The sequence below is a fragment of the Vidua macroura genome, chromosome 6 (assembly GCF_024509145.1).
Source record: "Vidua macroura isolate BioBank_ID:100142 chromosome 6, ASM2450914v1, whole genome shotgun sequence".
In the NCBI taxonomy this organism is placed as follows: domain Eukaryota; kingdom Metazoa; phylum Chordata; class Aves; order Passeriformes; family Viduidae; genus Vidua; species Vidua macroura.
The window spans coordinates 50,376,460-50,402,146 of NC_071576.1; the positions used below are offsets into that span (position 1 = coordinate 50,376,460).

At 42.6% G+C, this 25,687-nt stretch overlaps 1 protein-coding gene across 2 annotated transcripts in view; it reads left to right on the plus strand.

The window, feature by feature from the left end:
- The first annotated feature begins 12,982 nt into the window (after positions 1-12,982).
- SOX6 (SRY-box transcription factor 6) overlaps positions 12,983-25,687 on the plus strand; it is a 369,801-nt gene continuing 357,096 nt past the window's right edge. For both annotated transcript variants that reach the window (XM_053979406.1, XM_053979405.1), the window contains exon 1: positions 12,983-13,720. The gene's annotated coding sequence lies outside the window, so the exon portion shown is untranslated. The remainder of the gene's footprint in view (positions 13,721-25,687) is intronic.

The window sequence follows — 25,687 nt, forward strand, 5'->3', positions numbered from 1 at the left end:
AATGTAGTGCTGTTTTTCAGGAATTGCTCCCTGTGCTGAACACGAGTGTGGAGGATGTTCTATAAAAGGTTCGTCATGTGTGGCTGTGATAAAAGTGTGCAGTCAAATGCTATACATTGCTAGTTTCACACTCAGCTCTCCCCCCCTTTTGTACATTAAAAAAACGTAACATGACAAATGTCCTTTGCAACTCTAGGCTGTAGAAAGGACAAGAAAAGCAAAGGCAGATGCTATGGTGCCCTGTGAGCACTGCTTTACAATCGAGGCTGAGGTTTCAGTGCTTAAGTGGAAAATTGCCATTCTAAAGAAATGATTGTTTGCTGGCTATATGAGTTGGGGATCTGGGGTGTGTGTGACCATATTGATTCTAAAGTGCTCTTTTTTTCCTTAACGTGTTTTTCCTTTTAATTCCAACTTCCAGGAACATGGACTCCTTTGATGAACACCATAAACATTTCCTAAGTTAATTTAAGAGAAACACCAACCCTATAATTATTACCTTTCTATTACTTTCTATTACTTAAATGAGAAAGCTAATTGAAAGAAACATTCAAACCTGAAAAGAAGAAAAATTAAAAATTAAAAAAAATTTAAAAATGGAAAGGACCTTCTCAGAACAGAACCCTTAGTTACCAACATTTCAGATGGCAGTCTGAGGAGTCTAACCACTCTGTATTATTAAAATACCATCAAATTAAAATAACAGCAAAATACTGAGACAGAGGCAAATTGTGTCCCCTCCTCTGTGGTTGTGGCAGGCCAGCAGTCAAGGACCCAGCCAGGAGTGTAATTTCTGTGGGAAGGAGGGGAGGGAGAAGGGTGTTTCAGGGCTGGGAAATGTGGTACTAGTAAAAGTGGGCAGTTGTGAGCTGCATTTTATTAGCTGGTTTGGTACTTGGCAATAGTGCAGCACTAGTGCAGGCTGTTACTGACTCAGGGAGAAGCTGTTCCCTTCTTTTGTCCCCTTCTGCCCTACCAATAACTGCTGCTGGGAGGGTATTTTCCCCATACTGTTTTGTTGAAAGGTAGACAAAATATTTTCAATTATCCCTTGCTGTTAGATTTCTGTGTAAATAATTTGTGTTATGGTAAAAATCCATCTAAGGCAGGAAGACTGTTTGCTACTTTCAGCCCAAATTCTGTAAACATTTCTATGCATGTTTAGTTTTCACCATGTGAACAGTATCCATTTGGGTGAAATTAAGGATGGCTGTAGCTGCACATTGGAAACTTGACCTACTTTGCATATCATTATGCATGTAGCACAATTTTAGTCCAAGAGAGTATCCCAGAGATGGGAAGTCTGAGTTACGGAAGAGTCCATCAAGGAAATGAAATCTAGCCTACTAATATGAATTAAATATTTTTGTACTTTAGTGTAATATATTCACTCACAAGTGGAGAAGTAGTAGGAATAACATAAGCATTAACAAAAATTAGAATTTATTCAGTGGCTGAGGCAGAAACCAAAAGCAGCTTGGATGGTGGCAACACACAGGTGATTTATGAGTGCCTTTTATGATTAGAACTGCAGATTTTGGAATTAGTTTATACTTTGCAAAGAGAGTTTTGTTTATTTTGAAAACGTAGATATGCCAAGATTTAAAAAAAAAATTAATGGCAAGTCAGCTATGCATTGTCTTACTTGTACCAGGACATTGTAATAGCAATACTTAAAAATTCTCCTATCGAATGTGATGCAGGATTTTAAGTGTGAATGCTGAAGCTCATTACTAACTATGAGTATTTCTACATTATCTATTCCATTAACTTAGTTCCTGATACTGCAGAAGTTTAGATGCCCAGAATTATACAGAGTGAATAATTATATTAGAGTAAATGGGACTCCTACAAATGTGTGAATTGAAATGTGAGCGTGAAACAAGTGAGGCTGGGCCTTTTAATGTGGATCTTGTTATGCAAAAATATAATTGGTGTGTGAAGAGTCTTTCATGAATTAAATCCCCAATAGGCTTCCTCTAGGTAGAGAAATAGGATAAGATGCAAAGTCCAAAAAGGGTAGGCCCCAGGTTTTTAGGGACTTATGTCCACATTCGCACGCATCGAAGCAGATATGGATCTGTCTAAATTGAGACAAGCATTCTTAGCATTTTTCTACTCAAGTGATTGGTGTATGTGACTTGTTCAGAAACACTCTGTAGGTTTGTAGCATAGCCAGGAATAGAACCCACATCTCCTGACTCACAGTTATAGACCAGACTTCTGCTCAAATTTGTGTGAAAACTTAATTGGCCATGTTTCTCTGTGAGGGGGAATTTATTAACATTGCTGCTACCTTACAGTGTTTTGTAATTTTCTTGATATGATCCCATTCAATAAAGGTGTAGAGCTGAATGTAAGCTTTGTCTGAGTAGATGCAGAGCATCTGGTTTATACAAATGGTTTCCCACCAAAAAGGAAAACTTGGAACTGTAGATTTTTAATGCACAGATCTTGTGCTGTTGCAATGTTAAGAAGTCCTTGTTGTTATGAATGTGCATTATGAGTATATTGTACACAGTCCTGGTATGCAAATGTGTAGCATTCAGAGAAGTGAAATAATTTTGTGTTATTATTATCTTTGTAAATTGCATCTTAAGAGTTTGTTGAGGACTTTACGATGGCAGTTTTCTATAGTCACAGCTATACAGCACAAAGTGTTTCTTTCATTATTAACAATAACTGAGCCAATGAAAATGCTTTTAAATATACACCAGACAAGCAGTTATCCAGCTCTTCCTTCTTACCATCCACAAACCATCTTTCAGCATCATATAAACGAGCATGTAAAATAGCTTTGTAAACATCTGCTTTTCATTGTTAATTGTCAGGGAAAACTAGGGATTTAAATGCTTCTTTTGTAGCATTCCTTAATCCTATCAGAAAGGAGAGCTCTAGATGCTTCTCCTTCTCACTGCAGATAGCTTCCGTAGGCTGGGGGCTTTCTTCTTTTTTTCTTTTAATTTATTTTCTTTTTTGTAATATTGATAGTTTTTATTTACTTACAAACAGTTTGTTTCACATCTCAGTTTGAAAGGTCTTGCACATTCTAGTCTGTGTGGCAACTCAGTAAATTTAAACAAAATACACTATGGAATTATTGATTGCTGTATAAAATGTGTTGAAAATCCAAATTCTTTTCTCATTAGGATCTGCTCAGTATTTTCTTTCATATATAAACTATCAGGTCAGGTATTGTATCATACATATGCAATAAGAAAACAGGAGTATATGTTCATATATAACATAAAAAATAATAAACTGCTACAATCCAATTATTATTTTTTTAGAAACACTGCCTTTATTTGGGTTAGCTTTTCTGTTCTAATAATCAAGTCATTAATGTCAGTTGAGTGTGTCTGGCAATGATTTACTTAAGGTAGCATTCATAACACACAGTAGCTGCATTGTACAGGAAAAATAAATCTATTCATGTTACATTTCCTACCTTTAAAGCTTTTTTTAAAATCTTGTATTATGGTCCTGGATTTGTAACATTTGACTTTTTGCTTCTTGCACACACAAAAGGAACATGGATGATTTAAAACTATTTCATGTTTTATATTCTGTGAACAGGAATAAATCCTTTTTTTTATGTTTTTTTTTTTTTTTAAATCTGCTTCATTTGGGAAAAGATACTTTTTTCACTTAGAGTTTGAATGTTTCCATAGCTTTTGTCTTTTAATTTTGGTGTTGTGAAGTCAAAGTCTGCTTAACTAATTCCTCCAGCACAGACATTATTTTAGAATAATTTAGATTTCTCCCTGTTTTGTTAATTAAATAATAATTTAAGGGTACCATTACCTAGTAATATTTTTATTCCTGCTATTCAATATTTACTTCTAGAACTTCCTAAAAGAATTGTTACATGGACCTCAGCATCGCTGCATGTAAAATTAATTGAAATGACATATTGTTGCAGTTTCTATGACAACCATATCATGATGCTGATGCTCTCAAAAATTCATAAACTACTATTTCAACTATGCTAATAGCACTGAGTAGAGCTAACATCTATTTACTTAATATCCTTATTAGAATCAAGTTTTAATACTTAATTTAAAAAAATTAGAAAAAGGTGTATGTCGATATTTTTCGTTTGTCTGATGGTATTTTTGTGAAGGAATTCTGGCTTTCTATGAGAATATTTTTAAAATCTAACTCTGCTACATTATGTTGACAAAGGGCTTATTCACTCAAAACAAAGAGAATGTATATCATCACTCACAAACTTTTAAACACAACATTCCAAAAGAACTCTTACAGTGCCATCCATGGCAAAAAGCAGTCTTGTTCTGCTAGTGGAATATTTAAAACCAGTTTATTCCTATTTCTATTGTCCTAGATGCTAAACCTCAGATGCTTGTGACATGAGAGTACTGATTCACTGGCATGACTTACATAAATAAAATCACAAGCTGAAATGTCTTTATGATCAGAGTTATAAATCTCCTAAAAATATTTACTTATTACTGCCTTGGTTTATTGTAAGTGGGAAATGTGAAAAGGCTTTGCCTGGTAACTTGAATTTTTTTTTCCATATTAAATACATACCTTTAGTATAATCATGTTATTCCATCAATCTGCAGGCTTTTGGAAGTTAGCTGATTTTAACAGTTTGACAGGGAACTCTATTACTCAGGCAACACTCACGTTGGAATCAATGAGTGTTTTACTTGAGTAAAAAATTTAGGACCAATGTAAGATGCCTTATTCAAGTTACTTCATAATTATATAGATTGCAACGACTTAAAAAATAGTGAGCTTTGCTCTCCAAACATAGTAATTTTATTCAGTCTAACTTGCACTTATTAAAAAAGTGTGTTTTCTATTCAAAATGTGTGATTCTCATATATAAGACTTATTGATCATTCATCCAAATAGGGAATAAAACACCTTGATCTTTCAGTCATTTGTCTTAGGAAGATTCCAAAACAGTCCAATCACATTTACTGCACTTCAGTCTTAAATCTGATATTACCCTGGAAAAACATTTCATATAATTGAATGTTCGAATATGTTGAGATCATGTTGCATTTCAGCTTTACCAGTATGAGTGCTTTCAGCAGCTTCTGCCCAACATTCCTGGTTTACTAAGCTATATTTAAACATGTTTTGAAAGATTTATACAGTGATTTGCTTCTTAGTCAACTTTGTTGCAAGAAGTTACTACTGCGTATTTGGGTAAGAAAATATGAAATGCCCGAAGAAGAGGGAGGACATGGTGTGGGATATGCCATGATATTTACAAGCTCCAAATAAAACTGGACAGCTTGAAACAACTCCCTACCCCAAAATATCTTTGTAGACATTTTAACCTCTTGTCTTGGTATTTTCTAAACTGTTAATCCTTTCCAGCATCATAATTTTGAATCTCTTCATATGAAGCATGCACTTCACAGGCACAGGACTTGAGCTTCTGGATGAAACAACTGACCGTGACACGAGCCTGCAAGATGTGGCCATATTGTAACAAATCCAAAAGAACATCTTGAAACCAGTGCAAATACAAAATCATTGCCCTATCTTGAGGATTCCTTTTATTTCGGTTCATGTGGCATGTATATGTGGCTAAGTGGTAATACATTTATTTGCAGTGTGAGCCAGTGTCCAGGTCAAAGATAACTTTGTTTATTTATTCTAGCCTTCAGGGTTGTTTTTTGATATTTTTGTTTGGTTTTATTTGGGTCTTTTTGTTTGTTTGTTTGGATTTTTTTCTTTAGTCAGTATATGTTTGTAGCACAATAGTTTGGTCAGGGACATTGAAACTTGTGCTTTACTGGTGGGATTCTTTTTTATTTGAGGGGATGGGTGTATGAAACAAAAATAAACTGATGGAATAATTGCAGTTTTACAATAGAAAGCTTATACACGCTCTGTTGAATTCCAGCATGTGCTGTCAGAATGGGACATTGCCAGTGAGAAAATAAAAGCACCGTGGTGTGCTGATAGGGGTTTGCAGTCATCATGTTTCAGTAAGGGCTTTTCTGTCACTTTCATGTTTACACCACTGACCTAGAGTTTACTCTGGGCTGGAATATGAAATAGAGCTGCTGTGGGCTGTAAGAGGGTCCTGTAGCATGAGTCCCTCTCAGCCCCTCCAATGTGCGTGCAGGTATAGCTCTACCTGACACAGATCTTCCTGTCCCCCCTCATACCCGAGACAAGCTCTGCTATTCCCAGCTGAAATTGGGAAAATTGGTATAATATGTAAGGCTACACAGGTGCATGACTTAGTATGAGTGTGATGATTACTCTAAACATCTCTGGCGTGGCTTTGGGTTGCTTCTGGAAAAGTACATTTAAAATCACCGTTAATCTTGAGCTGTGTTTTTGTATGTTAGAGGTGGTTTATGGTCATCCTGTTCTACAGAGATGGGAGTTGAAAAATGATTAAGATGACAAACAGGCAAATCCAGCTTTTAGGTGAAATTCCCAGATTAGGAGAAGCAGATGCATTTCACTTGAAATATTTGCACCTTCCACAGTCACGCTGCTGTTTTTCTCCTTTAACTCTGTGCATGAAAAGCATCAGGTATCCAATCTTAAGGTGACTCCTAATCACAGCTGAAGGTAATTGCCATTTTTTGGAGCTTGTTATTAGAGTTCTCATGATTCAAGTGTGGAGGTTACTCTGCCAGTGCAACTAGAAAGTAGGAGTTAAGGGACTTCAACCTTGCCGGTGCAGTCAGTGCTTTTCTGGGTGCCAGGATGCCTTGACATGATGGATGCTTTCCAGTAGCTGGGATGCTTTCCACCAGCTGCTAAAAGCCTCCTGAGAGGAACCCCCTTCTGGGTTAAAGCTTTCTGTGAGAGGTAAGTGATGTGTTGTGCCCCTGTATAAATGGATCTGTCTCCTGCACTATATCCATTTCCATAGCTTTCATGTGCCTGGAGCATGCCTTAGAAACTCATCTTGCTGAGCCTTGTCCACAACTTTTAGCAGTGTCACCCCAGGTAAATGTACATGGGTGGTGACAGCCTGGTCTTTCTTCTTTTCTTTTTTTCCCCATTCCCCTTCCATTAATATAAATATAACCAAAACCCCAGCATCAAGCTTAAATCACCTAAAAGACTTGAGAAGGAAAATCTTCCAGGGAAGTCCGGGCAATGTAACTGGCCTGATTTTGGCCGGGGAAGGAGGAGGAAAGAGAATGGGCAGAGAAGCCAGCAGTGCTCCCTGGCAGACGCTCCGAGGGGACGCTGCCTTCCAGCAGGGGGGTCGGAGGGGATTTACAGGGAGCGGTGCCGGCGGGAGGAGCGGGCCGGGATGCACTCTGCCCTACTCACCCCAATCCTCCGAGGAGCGCCCGGCCACGGCGAGACAGGCGAAGGAGGGAGAAAGTCTCGGTGCCGGGGGTTAAGGAAAACACCGGTGTGGCGCTTTCGCTTTGTGTATTCCCGTCTCCTCAATTCTCCTTAAAATCTCCCCGTCTTTCTCCGGCCCCTGAGAGCGGGCGGGAGGCAGCGGCGTGCGCTGTCCCGGAGCCTCGGGCGCTGCGGGCTGCCCGTGACGGAGCCCCGACGGCCCCGTCCGCCCTGCGCGGGGTCCCCGCGGCCGCGGCGCGTTCGGCTGCCCCGGGAGCGCGGCGGGCGCTCGGTGCGGGGCCTGCGCCCGCCTCACGGTGGCGCGGTAAGCACATGGACAGGCCCGGGCGCGGGCGGCCGGGAGCGCGCTCCGCTCTGCCTTCCCTGGAATAACAGTCCCGGTAATGTCTCGGATAAATCAAACCGCTGCTACAGCGGTGCAGGGACGGGGGGGGTGCGTGATGCTCCGTGCCGGCGGAAGGTGTTTCAACCTCCCTGGTCGGCTCAGAGCCCGGCGGCATCGGAGCGAAGGTTTGCGGCATCTCAAGAGCGCGGTCTCACCTGGGGTTAGTTTCCCCTCCCCCTCTCCGTCTCACTCCTCCCCCAGCCCCTCAGGAGAAGTTCGCAAAGAATGTGATGGAGAGTGTAAAGCGGCAGATGCCGACTATAAGCTCCGTCTCGGTTCGGGAACGAAGAGCTGAGCCACAGCCCCGAGCCGCCACCCGCGTTAGCTCAGCAGCGCGCCCCTGGCACCCGGGGTACCCGTGGGGGGACAAACACAATGTAGAGTCATCTTACCTCCGAGCCGAGGGAGCAGCCTGCGAGGCAGGAGCGGGAGCAGCGCGGCTCCTGCCTCTCGCCCCGGCCGGTCTGTCACTGCGCTCCGGCAGCGCCGCCGCGCCCGCCCCGCCGGGCTCCGCTCCCGCCGGGCTCCCCCCGCCCCCGGCGGGCAGTCTCCCGTCTCAACCCCGCACACATCCGCGAGTCAGGGGCACCGTTCCGAGGCAATCCTTGCCCGTTCAAATCCCCCGAGGCTTCTCTCCGCCAGAGCGTGGAACAAAATTGCCGGTTGCCCTGAGTTTTTGTCAGGCTGTGCTGGCGCTCGGGAGCAGGTAAGGCGGCTGCTGGCTGCCAGCGATCCCCGCTGCACTTGCAGCGAGCAGCAGGAGCCGGTGGAAGTGGGAGTGTGGTCTGCTCTTCATTAGGGGTGGGGGGAACGGACCCTGGAGGTGATGCAGTGAAACACTTCTTCTCCCTTGCATTATGTTTGTCACAGACCACGGGCGCTCGCCTTTTATAACATTCACTTCAAGCATTCTCAAACACAACCGGAATAAGTTCTGATCCTCCCCTTTAGTTTACATTGGGGTTGTCAAAGGATTAAATAAATGAAACTTTATTTGACCGTGGAGGTCTGTAAACTCCACGGGATCCTTGCGCGCTCTGGCCTTATTCTAATTCTATAGCGGTAATTACCCTTCGTTTCTTTAAGTGCAATAGATTTTTTGCCTTAGAGACTATGCACAGTTTGATTGAATTATTCATTTTTTTTTTCTTTGGTGTAGACTGCATCTGGGGACTGATGTGACGTGTAGATTTTTTTTTTCAGGAACAAAGGGAATGTGGAAATGAAAGAGAGAGGGAGAGAGAGGCTGGCAGATGTGATGAGATGCGGTGAAGGTGTATCCAGCTTGGCACTCCCACTCCTCTCTTCTCCTCTCATTGCAGCCCTGGGTGACTCTCAGGCTAACACAAACAGCTTTTCTTCCGCAGCCTGCCCTCTGTCACTGTAAGTACAACAGCCTTCTCTTATCAGCATGCAAATTCCAGCCACTCACTACCTTAGCCTGGTGTTTGCACTTTAGATTTACAGAAGGGACTTTTAAAATGAACTTTCCGAGACAGGAAGGGGTTTTCATGTCGAACTTGCTTTTATTTTCTTTGTAAAAGTTTATGTGGTTTTTCAGTTCTCTCTTCCCCCCCGCGCTTTTTTTTTTTTTTTGCTTTTTTTTTTTTTTTTTTTTTTTTTTTTTTTAACGGCGGGGGCGTGGAGCGGGGAGATTGTTGTTGCGGCTTTTTCCTTCGCTATCAAGATGATGTACAGTTTAAAATGAAATTAAAATCTCTTTGATCCTTTTTCTGCCAAGACAATACATTTTGTTGGCAGATGACTCTGTAAGCAATTCAGAGTTTTTGTTTTCAGGCAGATCTTTAGCTTTGAGTGTTACAAAATGCAAACGTCCCCTAAATTTGGAGTTCGCCAGAGGTTCTTGTTCTAGGGGAACTCGTGTCAGCTGATGGGCTTGCTTTTGAAGAAACGTGCAGTAATTTACTTCTATCTAGCCTAACAAAACTTTTTCCCAATCGGATTATCAGACTTTAACTTCTTTTCCTTTAGCTTTCTCTCAGATGCTGTTAATTGTTTCGCAAAAGTTTCTCTGAACATCTTTAGCAAGCCTATGACAAGCCTTCATTGTCGGACAGTGTTGCAGAGGGAATTTATAAACATGCCTCTTAATTGTCCAGCATTAACTGGGGTGAGAGGGCAGTTTAGAAGTGGGTGAATGACTTTTAAAGTTAAATTTCTTGCCCTTTGAATCCAAAACTTCTGAGACTGTTCCGCCAACTCTCCAGGAGTTGCAGGTTTGCTGCTCAGGTTAAAGATGCGGTACGTACAACTTAGCACACAGACAGGTTGCCTCGCTTGTTGAATGTTGCTTTACTTTAATGCATTTGGTGAGACACACGGCGCAAAATGCCATGACAGCTGTGCACAGGTAAGTGCCCCGACCTGATGTGAGCGCCTGCGGTCTCTTCCCTGTGCAGGCACCCCCAGCAGGTCAGCATCCCTCCTCAACATCTGCCTGCCTTTAGCCTTCATGAAGCCAAAGCAAGGGCAGTAATTCCAAAGGCGGCTTCTAAACGTGGGGTAACGCTCCAAGTGAAAGCGTTTTCTTGTTTCTCGGCATGTGTATACGGATCCGCACGGCGGGTGTTCGCTTATGCAAACAAAGAGGGAGTCACAATTATCCCCGTGCAGCGCGCACACACACACATTTGCATACAATGCCAAGGAATCCTCTTTTCCTGTCGCCGAGAAGTTGCCGCTCTCCGGCGCTGTGAGTTACATCTGTAACTTAATTGATCACACAGGGGAAGCAACAAGCTGGAGAGCGTTCCTTGCGCACCTCATGGCAGCGTGGCCGCAACGCTGCCGTGTCCTGCCCCAACACAGTGTCATCCCCTGCACTGGAATTTCGGGAGTGCAGCGGGATGCTCCCCCGATATGGAGCTAGGTGGGTGGTTAGATTTATCTGATGCCTTAATTATCTCTCATCCCATTCCCGCTTCGTATTTAATAAGGCGCTACCTTTGAGGAGTGCTTGGGTTGTTTTTTTCCTTTCTCTGTCTTGGAAGAAAAAAACTTCCAGGAACAAATTACTAGAGTTGCAGACTGAGGCAGTCTATTCGTCCTTGTATTCTGATTTACATCTCTTTTCTTACGTAGCTCATTTTAATTAAAAAAAAAATCTTTTGCGTGCCGAAGCTACATTAGTTGTGCAAAAAGTCAAGGTATTTCCTTTACTTGCAGCAGGTTTAAATGTGTTACACGGAAAGCGTTAGTGGCCAGTCATGGGAATTCTTATAATTAAAGATTAAAAATGACAGAATAATATCTCAAAAGGCAGCTATTTACTGTTGTTAATTCCATACACCGGGTAACTGCAGCAAGGTGCATACTTTGAATTAGCCGAATGCAGGTGAATACAAACTCAGTATTTACAATCATACAATTTCCCCTCATCTCAGAATTTCACTTTTTTAGTGTCTGTTATTAAAATTGAAATAATGCATGGAAATTAGCTACTATGCCCTCATCAGCTAATTTGATGATAAAGCCTTACTAGATAATTATAAAGTTCTATTTCAAGGTGCTTGCTACTTGCCGAATAGGACTTGGTTACTCCTTTTATTGTAGTGGAATTGCCAAAAATATTGTATAAAACAGGTTCACTATTCCAAGAGGGTCTAACTTACAACTCCTTTTCCCTGAACTTGGCTCGAGAGGGGCGATAGCACCTCGGATAGCAAAGGCAGAGGATGCAACGTGCATGCCTCCAGCAGTATGTCGAGTTTTACAGCTTGTTAACAAAATGAATCAGAGCCAGGTCATATCTGTCCTGTGCCATTGCATTAATGTTCAATTTTCATCACGTCCTGCTGAAGCCAGGTTCATTCGCTGTGGGGCTGAGTGTGCTTCTGGGTCTAACCTAGTCTGCAAATTTCTACTTGAGAGAAAGGAAAATGAAATCAGGATCTCTGCTCGTCTTTTTGGCCTCTATAAGTTATGAAGCTATTTTAAAATTAAAAAGTTTGTCTGTTACTAACTGTTCCAGGCGCCTTCTGGAAAATGGGGAGAAAGTGCCAAAAATACAGAGATGAATCAACAACTTCTTTCTCTCATTTTGTGGGCTTGAGGTTGCTTTCCGCACTCCCATCTTAACAACAGTTTAGCTTAGGTGTGAATAATATCAAAAGAGGGAGACTTTCTCTCTGCAGCGCTGTTTGCCCACCTGATCTGCGGGCCCCTGACAGTTTGAAAGACTCTTTTATGTTTACCTTTGGAATGCAAAAATACAGCAGGGAGACTTTCTTGGGTTTGCAGTACTCTGCCACTGGTTGATTTTCTCCTCAACTCTTTATAGTTTTTCCCTTCTTTCTCCCAGATCTCTCTTCCCCCCCCCCCCCCCCCCCCCAATCCCCAATTGGCACTTCCAAGAGAGCGTGAGTTCCTAAATTGGTATTCAAGCTGATATTCCAGTCCTTATCTGTTGCCTTTTGGTAGGCAGAGAGAGGGATATTTATATATTGCCGCTGCTAAAATTTCTCATCGTCGCCACGAGAATCCCAACTTCAGCTCAAGTCCGTCCTAAATCAGTTTTTCCTCTCCGGCCATACCTGTCTTTCCCTTTTCACTGCACTCACTTTTCACTTTTCTGCCGAATCCATCACTAAATAGCTTGTGGACTCTGAGTTCCTTCTCTCCCCTTCCTCTCCCCCGGGTCCCTGTAGCTGGACTCCCATCTCTGGTGTAATTTATACTTTCCATTTCATCTGTCCCCCCGCGCCCCGCCCACCCGCCTGTTTAAATTTTTTATTTAATTTTTTAAATTTTTTTCCCCTCCCGGCCGTGTTGCGGGATCGGGCTCTTCAGAGACCCATTTATCAGCTGTCACTAAGCGCTTGCTGAGTGCTTCCCTCTCATCGTCCCCGTTCCCTCCCCACGCCGCCAGCCCTTCCCTCCTCCCGCATATCGTCTTTCTACAGCTTGCTTTTTTTTTTTTTTTTTTTTTTTTTTTCCCTTGTAATTTTATTTTCCTGGTGTATCCCGTGAGCCGGCGGGACTCTCCCGGTGTGTGTGTCCCCGCGCAGCGGGCGGAGGGCGGGCCGGCCCCGTGTGACACGGCTCCCCCCGCGCGCCGCCCCGGCCCCGCGAACCGGCTCCCCCGGGAGCCCCCCTCTCCCCCTCCTCCTTTTCCGGCCCCCGCCCCGCCCCGCTCCGCTCCGCTCTCGCATCCCCTCCTCGGTAACTTTCTAGTACCTTTCCTCACCACTCCGGGCAATCAGTGGTCATTAGCGGGAGCAGAGCGGTGTAGGGTTTCATGTGTCTAATGGCCCTGTGAGTGGTGATAGCTGCGCGGGGATGCGGCTGGCAGCCCTTGCCGATTTCACTTTCTGTTTTGTGCTCACTTTCTCCGCAGTTGTTGCTCTCCCCGCTCTCTCCCAGTCTCTCTCTCTCTCTCTCTGTCTCTGTCTGTCTCTCTCTCTCTCTCTCTGTCTCTCTCTCTCTCTCTCTGTGTCTCTCCCTCTCTGTGTCTCTCCCTCCCTTCCCCTCTCCCTCCTCTCTCTCCCCCTGTGTTGTCTCATCTTGCCTGTGCTGTCTGGGCGGGGGAGCCCTGCCTCCTTTTGCCTTCCTCAGATCAATGCCCTGGCCACTCACTTTCTGATGTTGCACGACGGGAAATGCCTTGAATACTTACGACATGGCCGCTCACATTGATTGCCAAGATTGACAGCAGTAACCATCGCCTTCACTTGTTTCAGGAGGAAAAAAAAAAATGAACCTGATTGTAACCAAATCTCCAGGCAACCCATCCGCAAACTTCTAACGATCGGGATCCTGCACATCCATGGCCCGGAGAAACACCAGCAGACTCTAGTTCATTTATTTTATTTTATTTTACCGAATTACTACCCATTTATTCCTCTCCCCTCCCTCCTCCCCTTCACCTCGTTCCCTCTTTTTTAATTTTTTTTTTTTTTTTAATGAAAATTACCGAAGCGCGTTGCAAAAAAAAAAAAAAAAAAGGAGGCTCTCCCAGTGCTTTGTGCCACACTGGATCCCGAGGAGGTAACCAGGAAAACCAGCCCTATTGTGTTGTATACCTGTTGTTTGCTGTGGTGTGTAGTGCTGCGTGGCTTGGTGTCGGTGGCGGCGGTTTAATGGGTTTTCTCTGGATTTATGTCGCTTTGCAGGAGAGAATTCACTTCCCTCTGCGCTGTCTTTAATGGGTTATTAGTTGCAAATGGGTGAAGCAGCAGCGTCCGGAGATAGATCTGTTGTTTAGCTTTAAACATTGCTGAATTCACCCCTTCCCCCGCCTCCCCCTGCACGATTATTTACTTTGATATCACGAGGGTGTTGTGTTTCTTTTTTCTTCTTCTTTTTTTTTCTTTCTTTTTTTTTTTTTTTTTTTCTTTCTCCCTTCTCTTTAGGGAAAAGTAGTTATAGTCTCGTCTCCGTGCGAGTTTCCGGGGCAGTTTGAATCCCGAGGTTTCCGAGACGTTAAGGGACCCCAGTACCTTGAAATCACAACACTTTCTCATCCTTCCCGAGTAGAGTTTATTTTAAAATGTAGTGACAGATCAGCGTTGTATTTTAAGATCACCCACGGCAGGCGAACACATGGTGCGGGAAGATATTGTACGTAAGGAACTAACACGAGAGGGAGAAAGAGAGGAAAAATAAAATCCGAAATAAATCTTTGAGAGCGGAGCGCTGCTGTCATTGCTCCGAAGTGCTCGCATGGGTTTCTCCTGGCGGATAACCCCGAGAGACGCGGGATGGAGAAAGGCGAGGGGAGTTTAGTGGTGCTTATGGGTTCTGCGCAAAGTTTGAGGTGGGTGAGTGTCTTTGGAGTTGGCCGGGGACGGCTGCGGGGAGCACACAAAGCTGCGGGAGCGGCGGCGGCCGTGCCGCGCTCAGCCACGGCGCGGCGCTGTCCCGAGGAGCTGCCGCCGCCGCCTTATCTCCCCAGGCAGAACCTGGGATAAAGTTATACCGAAAACTTTAAAATCGATATCGCGCCCTAATTCGTGATACACAAGGAGGGGGAAGAAGGCAGTCCATCATCAGAGAGCTCTGTTTACACCCGGGGAAGGGATCGAGATGCGTGCCGCTTTACGGCAACAGTCGACTTGGGATTTCTTGTTGCCTTAGCTCTTTGCCGGAGGTCATGCAAACCGACCTTAAAAGAATGCATAAGCCATAAATTAAAATAAACCCTTAGCCAGAGGCTGATCCATAAGTAGACAATACCTAACCTGGACAAAACGGCTTCCTTTGCGAGCTGAAAAAAAGAATAGTGCCTAAACTAAATGCAAAGTAAGTTTTCAGGAAGTATTTCACTTGCTATTATTACTGTTATTCTTCTTTTAAAATAAAAGAGTGGCAGTTGCAACAAGCTAGCGCAGCTGTTTGCAGGCGGTGCTGCAGGATACGAGTGAGGCAAGGTGTGTCTTGTGGAGAGCTTGTTCTTTTCCTGGGTTTCACTATCTTGGAAGCTGTTTATTTTTTTTTTTTTTGGATTGGGGATAAGAAGTTTCTTTTACCGTACACGCAATTTGATGTTTTATCTCGGATAACGCTGAAGAGTTTATGGCCAAATCTAGGTTGCCTGCCACTGTCACACGCGCGCACACAAGCTGTGTCTGTATATAATAGTCTCGGGGCTTGTTTTTTTTTCCCGCAGTTTTTGACAATTGTTCCATTCATGATCCTGAAAGGAATCATCAGTGGGAGCTAATGAGTGCGCCTCTGCGGCTTGCCCTGCTCCGGGGAGGAGCGGGCACCGGCGCTGCCCGCTCGTGTAATGCATGCACGCGTGTAGCGGCGGCGGGGTCGCGGCTGGGTGTAGGCAGGGGACAGGGAGAGCAGACAGGCGTGATGCGAGCAAGTACTTCCACGCGTGCAGCTCCAGCAGAGCCACCAGAGCGTGTCCCCGGGCCGGCAGCCCTGGCCGCGGCCCGAGCCGTGCGGCCGGGGCCCGGAGGTCACTGGCAGGCTCCCTCCAGTCCGGCCGAGCGCTGTCTCCGCTTCCTGCGGGCCGGCTCACCGTAGGGTTTGCTGCGGTTTTGTTATTTGTGAAAGGACGGGAAGGAGTGAAAGTGGCACCGTGAAAGGACAATTAGTGTTGCATCTGAATGGCCGGGGTGGGGGGAAAGGGGGCCGCAGGGAAAGGCAGCCCGGTGGGAGCCTGGGGACGGCAGATTAGTGCTGTCCTAGGGGTGTTTCCCAAAAACAGAGAGGTGAATTTTCTGTGATAAAGTAATATATCTTCGCCTGCTGTTCGTAGATAAGGTATATGTTTATTAAGCAAATTTAAATAGCCTTCGGCACACGAGCGGCACTTTGTTCCTACTGCTTTCTTTTACCTTCACTTTAACATTTTTTGCCATTTCCATCTTCAGTGCTGATCGTGAGGACAGGAGAACAGTTCTACCCAGTCCTCAAACAGAGTTTGAAGTCCAAAAATTAACGAATTTTTCTTTCTGTATTCGTGTAATGGAGCAATTTTGAAACCTGTTTTGAGACTTCGACTTGACTTGACTTGTTTTATTGACGTGCTTGTGCCCACTCATTTAATTAAGCCATTATAATACCATAAAGTAAATAATAAGAATGAATGTGAGATATGTGCATGTAGCCTGCCATTAAGTACGCACATTTCCCTGGAAAGGACCCTTTAAAAAACTTTTTCTCAGCACCCCATGATTCTTTGGCAAGATCTTATTGCAGGTTTTTGTTTTGAGCCAGGATATTTCGTGGGTTTTTGTCCTCATGACGTTACATGCACATTACACTTGGAATATAAACAGCAAGCGTACCTAGCAGCTCATTCTAGTAAAACTAAGGAATAATTATTTATAGTGAGTACATTTAAAAGAAAATAATGAGGTCATTTGGAGTATGCTGCAGTCTGAAGTAGCTCGACACCTGGCAGAAACTACATACGTGTTTTCTTCAGACTCTGCACTATCCATAACTTTTCCTTATAATACATTCTTGTGTTAAGTGAGAAAAGCTGTTTGTAAAACAATCCCCTGGCTGGTTCCAGTGTTGGGTGAAGCTGATCCTGTAATGGCATTTTGTTTTGAACAGTTGCTGTAGTTGAAGTTCCCTCATAAGGTAAGGTGGCACTGGGGCTGAAAGGAGGTCCAAATGCCACATTTATAATTAGACTGCCAATTCAGCACATTGTATCTATTGCTATACAGGGATATACTGCTGTGTCTGGTCTCTCAATAGACTGTATTCAGAATTAGCCAATTCAACTGCTTAAACTTTGGAGTCAAATTTAGAATAGGCAATGAGAGAAGGAAAGAAAGAAGACAATAATGCTTTCTTTTTTTCCCTTAGCTAGCTATTAAAAGCCAAAGAATATACGGAAACCAACCCAGGCACTGCTCTTGGAAGCCCTGCACCGAGCGCAGCCTGGCCAGCATCGCCTGCAAAACCATTTTGAAGCGCGCTTCTCCGGGGGGAGGGGAAGGTGAGCCCTGGGCATCGCTCCCAGCGCCGCTCTCCAGGCCGCTTCCCGGGCCGCGCCGGCCGCCCGCAGCCGGGGGAGGGGGCGCGGGGCCGGGCCCGGCGGGCCAGCCCGGCCCAGCCTAGCCCGGCCCGGCCCGGCCCCGCAGCGACCCCCGGGGCGGGCCGGCCTCCGGTCCCCGCTTGGAAGGGAGCGGCCGCGCCGGGGACCACGCGCCCCCTCCGGCCGCCGGCGTGTGCCCGCCGTGTCCCCGGGAGGCTGGCGGCTCCCGGCCCCTTCCCTCCTGTCACACTTGTCGTGTCGTTCGCCCCGTTTCCCCCGGCCTCCTCGCCGGGAACTTTAATTCATTCAGCGATGAGCGCGTAAGAGGCCCTTTGGTCGGCAGTCTCGCATCCTCTGCTAAACGCATTACTTCCTCCCTCCTCCCTGCAGCTGAGTGCTCCGTCTCGGTTCTGCTGGGAGCCTGAACTGGGCTGCCGCAGCGCTCCCTCGGCTTCCTTCTCTGCTAGATGGCAGGGTGCAAGCCAGTGCCATGTGTATAACACAGCATAAAGGGAGCGAGACAGATGGCTGTCTCTCCCTGCACGTTCCCGACTCTCCGCTCAACTTATGTAACTGCTGCTTTTCTTCCTCTTTTTGTGTTTACACACCAGAGAAAGCGACAAGAGAAACAAAGTGGAGCCCATCAGTTTCACTGGTAAGGCCACAAGTGCCTTAGCAGTAGAAAATACTTGTAGAAAATAATAGCTGATGTCCAAAGTTAGTTGCCTTCACTTGTCAGCTTGGTTTTGTTGACAAGTGGGAACTGCCAGTGCTTGTTCCCTCGCCAGTGGTTTTTAATATGTGGCCAACAACTGTTTGTGGTCATTTCCCGCTGAACTTCTTCTGCTCAACAGGAAAAAAAAAATCTCTTTGGACATATTTTTTGCATCTTTGATCATATTTTTAGTCCAAAGTATCCACATACCCTGCAGTTCTTGGAGGCCTTAAAATATCTTGTGGCAATAAAGGCCAGAGCTTTGCATGATGATAGCAATAACAAATACTTTTTTTTTTTTCTCAGTTGGCATTAGAAAGTTTCTTTAGTCCTCTTTTATCTGCTAAACACTGTGATCACCTTGGGAGATAACACTTCAGGAAGCATATCTATCAATCTTTTACACTTGGGTAGATTTCTCCCTTGGAAATGTATTGATCACACTCCAAAGTCTTCAGTCAATTAATTAATTAATTAATTTACTTCCCAGAACAAAAATTACTTCGGAAACAGAAGCCAGGATGCACTTGGCTTTCCACCCCATACAATGGGATGTTGTATATTTCCTTTTTTCCACAGTGTCACTTTAGAGATCAGCGGGCTCGTTTGGCAGACCTTGTGTATAATGGCTAAAGTTTTCCAAAGTTGTGTAAATAGGTGTGTTTGTGTATACGTGAACTATGTCAATTGCAGTGATACAGCAACATATTTTTAAAACATTTCAGTTGGTACAGTGAATCACAGAGGCAGAGCCTTCTGCATGGTGTCAGAACCCGGGAGAGAAGTGCTGCTGTGTGAAGTGCTCGGTAGCACACACAGAGCTTACTCAGTAGCAGCAAAACACACAGAGGTGCATGTTTCAGGTTTGTACTCTAGCAAGCTGGTTTCTGTTCATCTTTTCTGGTGGCTTTTTGTGTAATTTTTATTTACACAACTTTCTATTTTTTTTCTATTCCCAGCAAGAATGGGAAGTTTTAGGGGACTTATTACCAAACCACAGAAACTGAATTTTCTTCTCTTTTGTATGAGCCATTTGGAGTTTTTTTAGACACATGATTCTCCCACGGTATGTATCTGTACATGTGCCATTGCAGACCTTTACATCATATTATGAAAAGAACAAAATATCATAAGACCCTATCACTGATAAGGTTGTGTACTGGACTGGTGTAATGTCTGTCTGAAATATGTGCCTATTTATTTAGATGTAGTTCTGCACAGAAGAGAGAGATCTGATAGACATATTTGCTGGAAAGCAGCTGATTTCTACAGTGATAAAACCAGATAATTACATGTTCCCAAAGCCTTTTCAGCACAGAAGTAGGTGTTCTTTTAAAACAGTATTCTGTGGCAACAACAAATATTTGTGACATCATTGTAAGAGATTTCCTGCCAATTTTTAGTTTACTGTCTTTCAGAAAGTCTAGAGTTCTTTGGAACTCGTGAAACTGCTACAGATACCCATCGTATATTCAGTGAAGTTTTAAATAATTCTCTTTCAATTAGTACAACAGGAGTCTGAAAAATGGATTTTCTCTTAAAGAAACAAGAATCAGTACACAGACATTGCTCTCCTCCTCTTGTATATTTTAAAATACTCATATCAGTTTTATGTTTACTGTTTTGTCTTCTTAAATTAAGAAGAAAAAAACCCAGCATTCCACGTTTGAAAATCATTGCTTGGAAATTACTTCAATCAAATATTTCTTGAATCTTATGAATTGGAAAGAGTATGATAAAATTAGGTATATTGTTAAACTAGGTTAATCAGAGTAATTCATTCGTAGTGCAGAATGGATCAATGGATGTTTTTTTGAAGTCAGGCAAAACATTCCATCAAGTTAATGCGTTTAAGGGTATCATATCAGGGACAGACAGGTACTAGCAGTGATAAAAAACAGATAACCTGCAACAAAATGATTTACAGATGGGCCATTATCATCTATAGAGAGCTTACACAGATCATATTCTTTAGAAAAAGGGAATGTAATTCTACAGAGCTAGGAGAATTACCTAAATAGGTCTGAATATTTAATGTTTTTTTCTGAGTGACTAGTAGAATTTGTCAAAGCAAAGTTTTTTAGCCTTTTTATGGGCAGCATATTAATATAAGATACAGGAAAGTACTGGGTTTGTATTTCAAGTATTTTTGTGTTTATTTTACCTGTTTGTTGAAGTAAAGCTTGGGAAATATTTTGCTTATTGTGCAAAATTTGTAGTGCATACCTTTAAAATATGTTCAAGAATGTAGCATCTGATTTTAGAAAAAAAAAAAAGGTGAAAAGTTTGATGTTAGTGATTTATTAGATTTCAGAACCTGTTCCATACGGCAAGTGGCTGAGTTGCATCTCTTCCATCGGTGGCAAGACAGGATGTCATTTAAATATGTTTTCTTTCTTCTTGAGCTATACAGAAGGGTATAGTCAGTTGTGTCTCCAGTCACTGGTAGACTGACATAAGGCAATAGGAAGCTCTAAAACCTCAGAGGTGCAGTATTGATTTGATTCCTAACTGCAAATCCTTCATATCATTGCTCCAAATATCTAACTTTACACCAATATTACTCATTCTTTTTATAGTGACACCATGCTTAGTAAAAAACTTCTAAGCACTGAGGTCAGGTGTTGAGATTGGATTCTAGTTTATTTTTTATGAATCAGATAAAGATTTCTGTGCATGAGACCGTATGTGAAGATGAGAGAACAAGAACATTTCCATATCAAAGGCAATATATCTGAGGCTGCATAGTAATTAAAATGCAGTGGTTTGGACTCTGTGCACTAGCACTTAGGCAGAGTGTTGTTGGGACCTTGTGCAGCAGGCAGGCGGTTGCCTCTTGCATACTTCTAGAAATATACTTATAATTTTGTACAAACATTTATGCCAGTCCACACTTTTCTGTGGATAATTTGTATTTCATCCAAACCATTCAAAGTAGAAGTTATTTTTTGAGCAACCCCCTCATTATGGCTTTTGTGCATCAACTATTTTTATTCTGGTTGTTTGTATTTTCTCTTACCAGAATGATGGCTTGTTTATAGTCATATTTTTTTGTGTATTTCACTAAGACCCCTTCCATATACCACTGAAATTTTACAACTTGCATAAAATATCTTGTATTAGAAACAAAAATGCTAATATCTTTTCAGATTTATTGCAAATGGTGTGATTTCTTACAAACCATACTTTATGGCAAATTAAATGCATGTGCTGGAACATAATATATTTAATGAAACAATATGTGTTTACTAATTCCAACTAACTGTTACACAGCATAAAGAGAATTTATATATTACTCCAAGGACCTGCCATTGTGGGAAAATTGACATAAAATACTGCAGGGTGCTCCCTATCTGGAAACTCTTTTCTGGAATAAATGTGACTTTAATTCCTGAGTGCATCACCCTGAGCTGTTCAGGAAGGGCTGCTGTTGAATTGTTTACTTCATAAACCGTGTTGGTCAGTGTCCCAGTGCGGAGGAGGCAGGGAGCTCTGTGAGTTTCCTCATTACTCAGAGATGCTCGTTTCACAGAGGCTCTGTCTATTAAATACTCCAGAACTACTGAGGTGAAGCTTTTAGGAAGTCTTTGGGCTTTAAACAGATGTTTGCACTGTGATTGTGTTGCAGCAATCTTGCAGTCTTGCTTAGCTTTGTCCAGTTTTAGGTGATGATTGATGGATGTGTCCATGAGCTGGAATCCTACCCTTTCTGCTGCTGTTCTGCTGCTTCTTACATCTGAGAGATTGCTATGGATGGGCTCCTTCCACCAAGCTCCTGACCATTTGTGGTTAGTGAAAACCCATGTTATTTTTGCAGTAGTGGGGGGTTAACCTCAGTGTCATGGCCTAATTCCAGCTAAGATAGGATGGAGTTGCCCATCTACATTCTTACAGTTTTAACTGGCTCAGTGAATCCTCACTTCCTTTCCTCAGTGTAGTAGTTGTGCTAAGGGCACTCACAGCATTTTACCTCAGAAGGACCAAATCCACCTGTTGAAGTAATAGGTGGAGCTAGATGAGGACTCCGATTTTGGGAGAAGAGCAGTGTCATATAAGCCAGTCTGACTGGCTCATTTTTATTAGAATGAGCATTTTGAAGGATTTGATATATATGGAATTTGAATGTTGACCTATTTCAGAGGAATATTTTTGATCTAATTTGGTATTTGAGAGATTCTCAGCTGGTATAAGCCAGTGTAACTGTTTACTTAAGCAGGAGGGTGCCTTTTTACTCTAGCCACAATCACATTCCTTAGGCCAGGATGCAGTTCCTTCTGAGTTCAATGGAAAGAACATTTTGTGACTGTGTGGCGATGGGGCTCATGTGTCAAGGCCCTATTTGCATTGGATTAACTGTAGAGGATAATTTTATGTCAATCAGGGTGGAATCAGGTTGCTTACATGGTGTTTTTTATGGTTTTAGGGTGATATTAACAGGATTTCACCTCATATAAACTACATGTTAGACCAACTGTCCCTTCACATCTATTTTCCAGCAGGTCTTCTGGTGCAGTTTATTATGCAGCATGTGGGGATTCTGACTTCTGGCTTGTTGGCTTCCTGTAATTGTGGGGACTGTGGCTGTGTATTTTCTTTTTTTTTTTTTTTTTTTTTTTTTTTTTTTTTGTTTTTGTTTTTTTTTTTGTTTCATTCATACCTGATCTGCTGAGGGCAGATTATCTTCTTGCAGGTCCTTTTGTATTTTTCTTCTGCTAAGGGATTCATGTAGGCCACCACAGTGGGAATATACTTTATTCAACCTTTAGTGCAAATATATGTAGATATGCACATGGCATTTTTTTTTATGTCCCTAAGTGATTGTGTTTCAACATATATTTAGTCATGATTTTGTTATGGTAGTCCCTATGAGTGAAATTGAGTATTCACCTCTGGCTTACACACATGCATTCTTACATTCTGCTGTCTGTATCTACTCTCATTGCTTAACCAAAAGATCTAAGATGAATTCCAGGAAAATCCTTTCATGCTTTCTGGTTGCCTTCTATAGGCCCTAGTTCTCTTTATGCTACCTGTTCTTTGCACATGAAAATTACGGTGCCCATGGAGTTTCTCTTTGGAAGTAACAATGGAATCTTCATTTATTTCAAAGCAAGTTAGAATTGGCTTTTCACCTTGATTTCATGAGCTAGAAGATAGTAGATTGGTGTTGGGATGGGATGATGGCTACACAGACTGTGAGGAGTCAGTTTAGAGAAGAATAGTGAGATGGAAAAATGTGAAACAGAAGATACTAAGAAAGAAAGGTATTGCCACATAATGCTCTAGAAAAATAAGTAAGACAAAGCATGTTCTCATTCTCATGTGTCTCTGTGCTTACCCTCAACACTCAACCTGGACTTTAAGGAACCAAGTCTGCTGTGTATTCAAGCAGTTCAGTGGGGCCTTGTTCCCTGCTTCAAAGATCTTCCCTCAACCTTTGGTGAAAGCCAAAAGGCTTTTTTTTCCTTGTGGTCTACACAGTCTTTCCTCTTGCTTCATGTTTATCTTCAGTCAGTGAAAATTCTCATTATTTTTAACTTCTCTACCCCCTCTAGACAAGAAGGGTTCAAACTGTGATGTTTAAGAATGTAACAAAAGCTCTGATTAGTAGCAGCAGTGCAGCTACACTGGTGTGTATTTTACTGCAGCCATGCTGCCATGTGTTGTACGGGCTGCATTGGGTGTGCTTACTAAAGGTTGATTTGAAAACACCATTGCAAAACACTCTGTGATGGAACGGGATTAAATTACAAACACAAACTCATCACAATGGTGTAAAAGTGAAAGACTTTGAATGCTGTGAATGTTGTACAGTATTTTCAGGGAAAGAGAAAATGTATATGGGAGAGTAAAATGTACCTAAGGAGTTATTACTGAGAATTAGCTGGACTTTTTAATTTGTGAAGTCTTTCCTTGGACAGGTTGAATCAATTTTTCACAATATGAGTGTAACATAATCGAACCCAAAAGGAGCAGGAGGAAACTCTTTTGCTGAATCATTTGTATGGGCGATTTCCATTAGAAGTGCAAACATCAAGATTTAAGCTATTGCTGTTTTTACTTCTGATGAATTCCCTCCTCCACCCCAATCAAAGTGGCACAGAAATGCCTAGGATAACCAATAAACCAGTAAGAGTAAAATCCATCCCCAAACTGGTTTTGATTATGTGTTCCTGCTGTGGAAGACTTTTCTATTTCAGTAATTCTGCTTGGGATGATTAGATAAAGAAGGTGAAGGCTTATTTCCCCTCACACTGGTGAAGCATGGCTCCCACATGATACTTCCTGTCTTTCACATATTATCCCTTTAGTATCAATAGCAACTGGATGCAAATCAGGGTGGCAGCTGCTAGTTTGTTTTCAGCTGACTGGGCTAAACAGCACATATGGACTTTACCGCCAGAAGTCTGTGACCTCACCACAGACAAGTGACATTCCCACAAGTAGGTAATGAAGCACCCCTATTGAGTGCAGCTAAAGTCCAAATCCTCAGCAGAGTTATTACATATTCAGTTTAAACAGTTCTCCCAAACTTTAAAGCGGTCCCTTGATTTTTTTTAAACCCACTCACTGTTGTAGCTGGAATGGCAGCTGTCGCTGGTCTCTGCTGATGCCACACTGTGCTGAATTGGGCCTTCTTGAAAGTGTGTGGGAGAAAAGGAGGGATGAAAAAACAAAGGGAGAGGAAGAGGAGGGGAAGGGCTATGAAAGGACAAAGATGGGAGGGAAGAGTGAGTGAATGCATATATAATTGAACTGAATAGCAACTGTAATGCTTGTATTACTGTTGAACATGAATAGAGATTTTCTGTAGTCACATAGTAGTTGGATATAGCTTGATATACGTAAATTTAAAAAACTTCTCTGTATAGGTGGTGTTATCTTCTGAAGAAGATAACATACAGTTGTTGAAGTCCCTTTAGTGCTTATGGTATTCAAGAGTGAACTCTGTATTGATTTTTCTGTTGCTCATCAAGTTATTCACATCCAATTCTTGGGGACACAAGTTATCTGTCCTTGCTGTCTGAGAAAATGTAGGTTTCTGGGAAATGTTTGAGTGGATCAGTTTGGTCATATCAGTATTTTTTGAAAGGGTACATAAATATTATTTATATGATCAGTCTGTGAATGGTTAGCATGAATCATAAACATTTTTGTGTTTTACTGATCATTCTGACAGCTGGTTGATAGCAAATATTTTTGAAAGGATTAATAGATTCTAGAACATCAGTGTAAATTAGTAATCCCAATACACTTGCACACCAGTTTGTGGTCTGAGTGTTGGATGTGAAATGAGATTTTATTTTATATCCTTTTGATCTTGTTTGTGATTAAGTTTTGAGTCTAGCTAAAAGCAGAGCAGAAATGAAATAGGTACTTTAGAATCTGAAGTAGTTTCTGGGGATGGAAAGGGAAGGAGAATACTTGAGTGAGAGGAAACAAAAGGAAGAAAGAGGACAGGATGAGAAGCAGACAGACAGGAAAAAAACCCTAGGATGTGTGGGGGCAAATAAGCATTAGTGGTTGCAGCCTTTCAAGGCATACCTGATTACTTTATTCTCCTTCTTTGCTTAGGCTCTTCCAAGAACTTCCCAAGAACTGAGGATGAGATATCAAAATCAGCACTTTTGTCACCCACAATCAAATGGGATATTAATTGAGGTTAGAGGGGGAGTAATGATTGAACAGCTGTTGATAACTGGGATGTACAACCTCCAGAACTGTGAATATTGTGTTATGTAAAAGGGAAAGAGTTTTTCTATATTCCCAGCTTTCTGGAAAATAGTGCAGT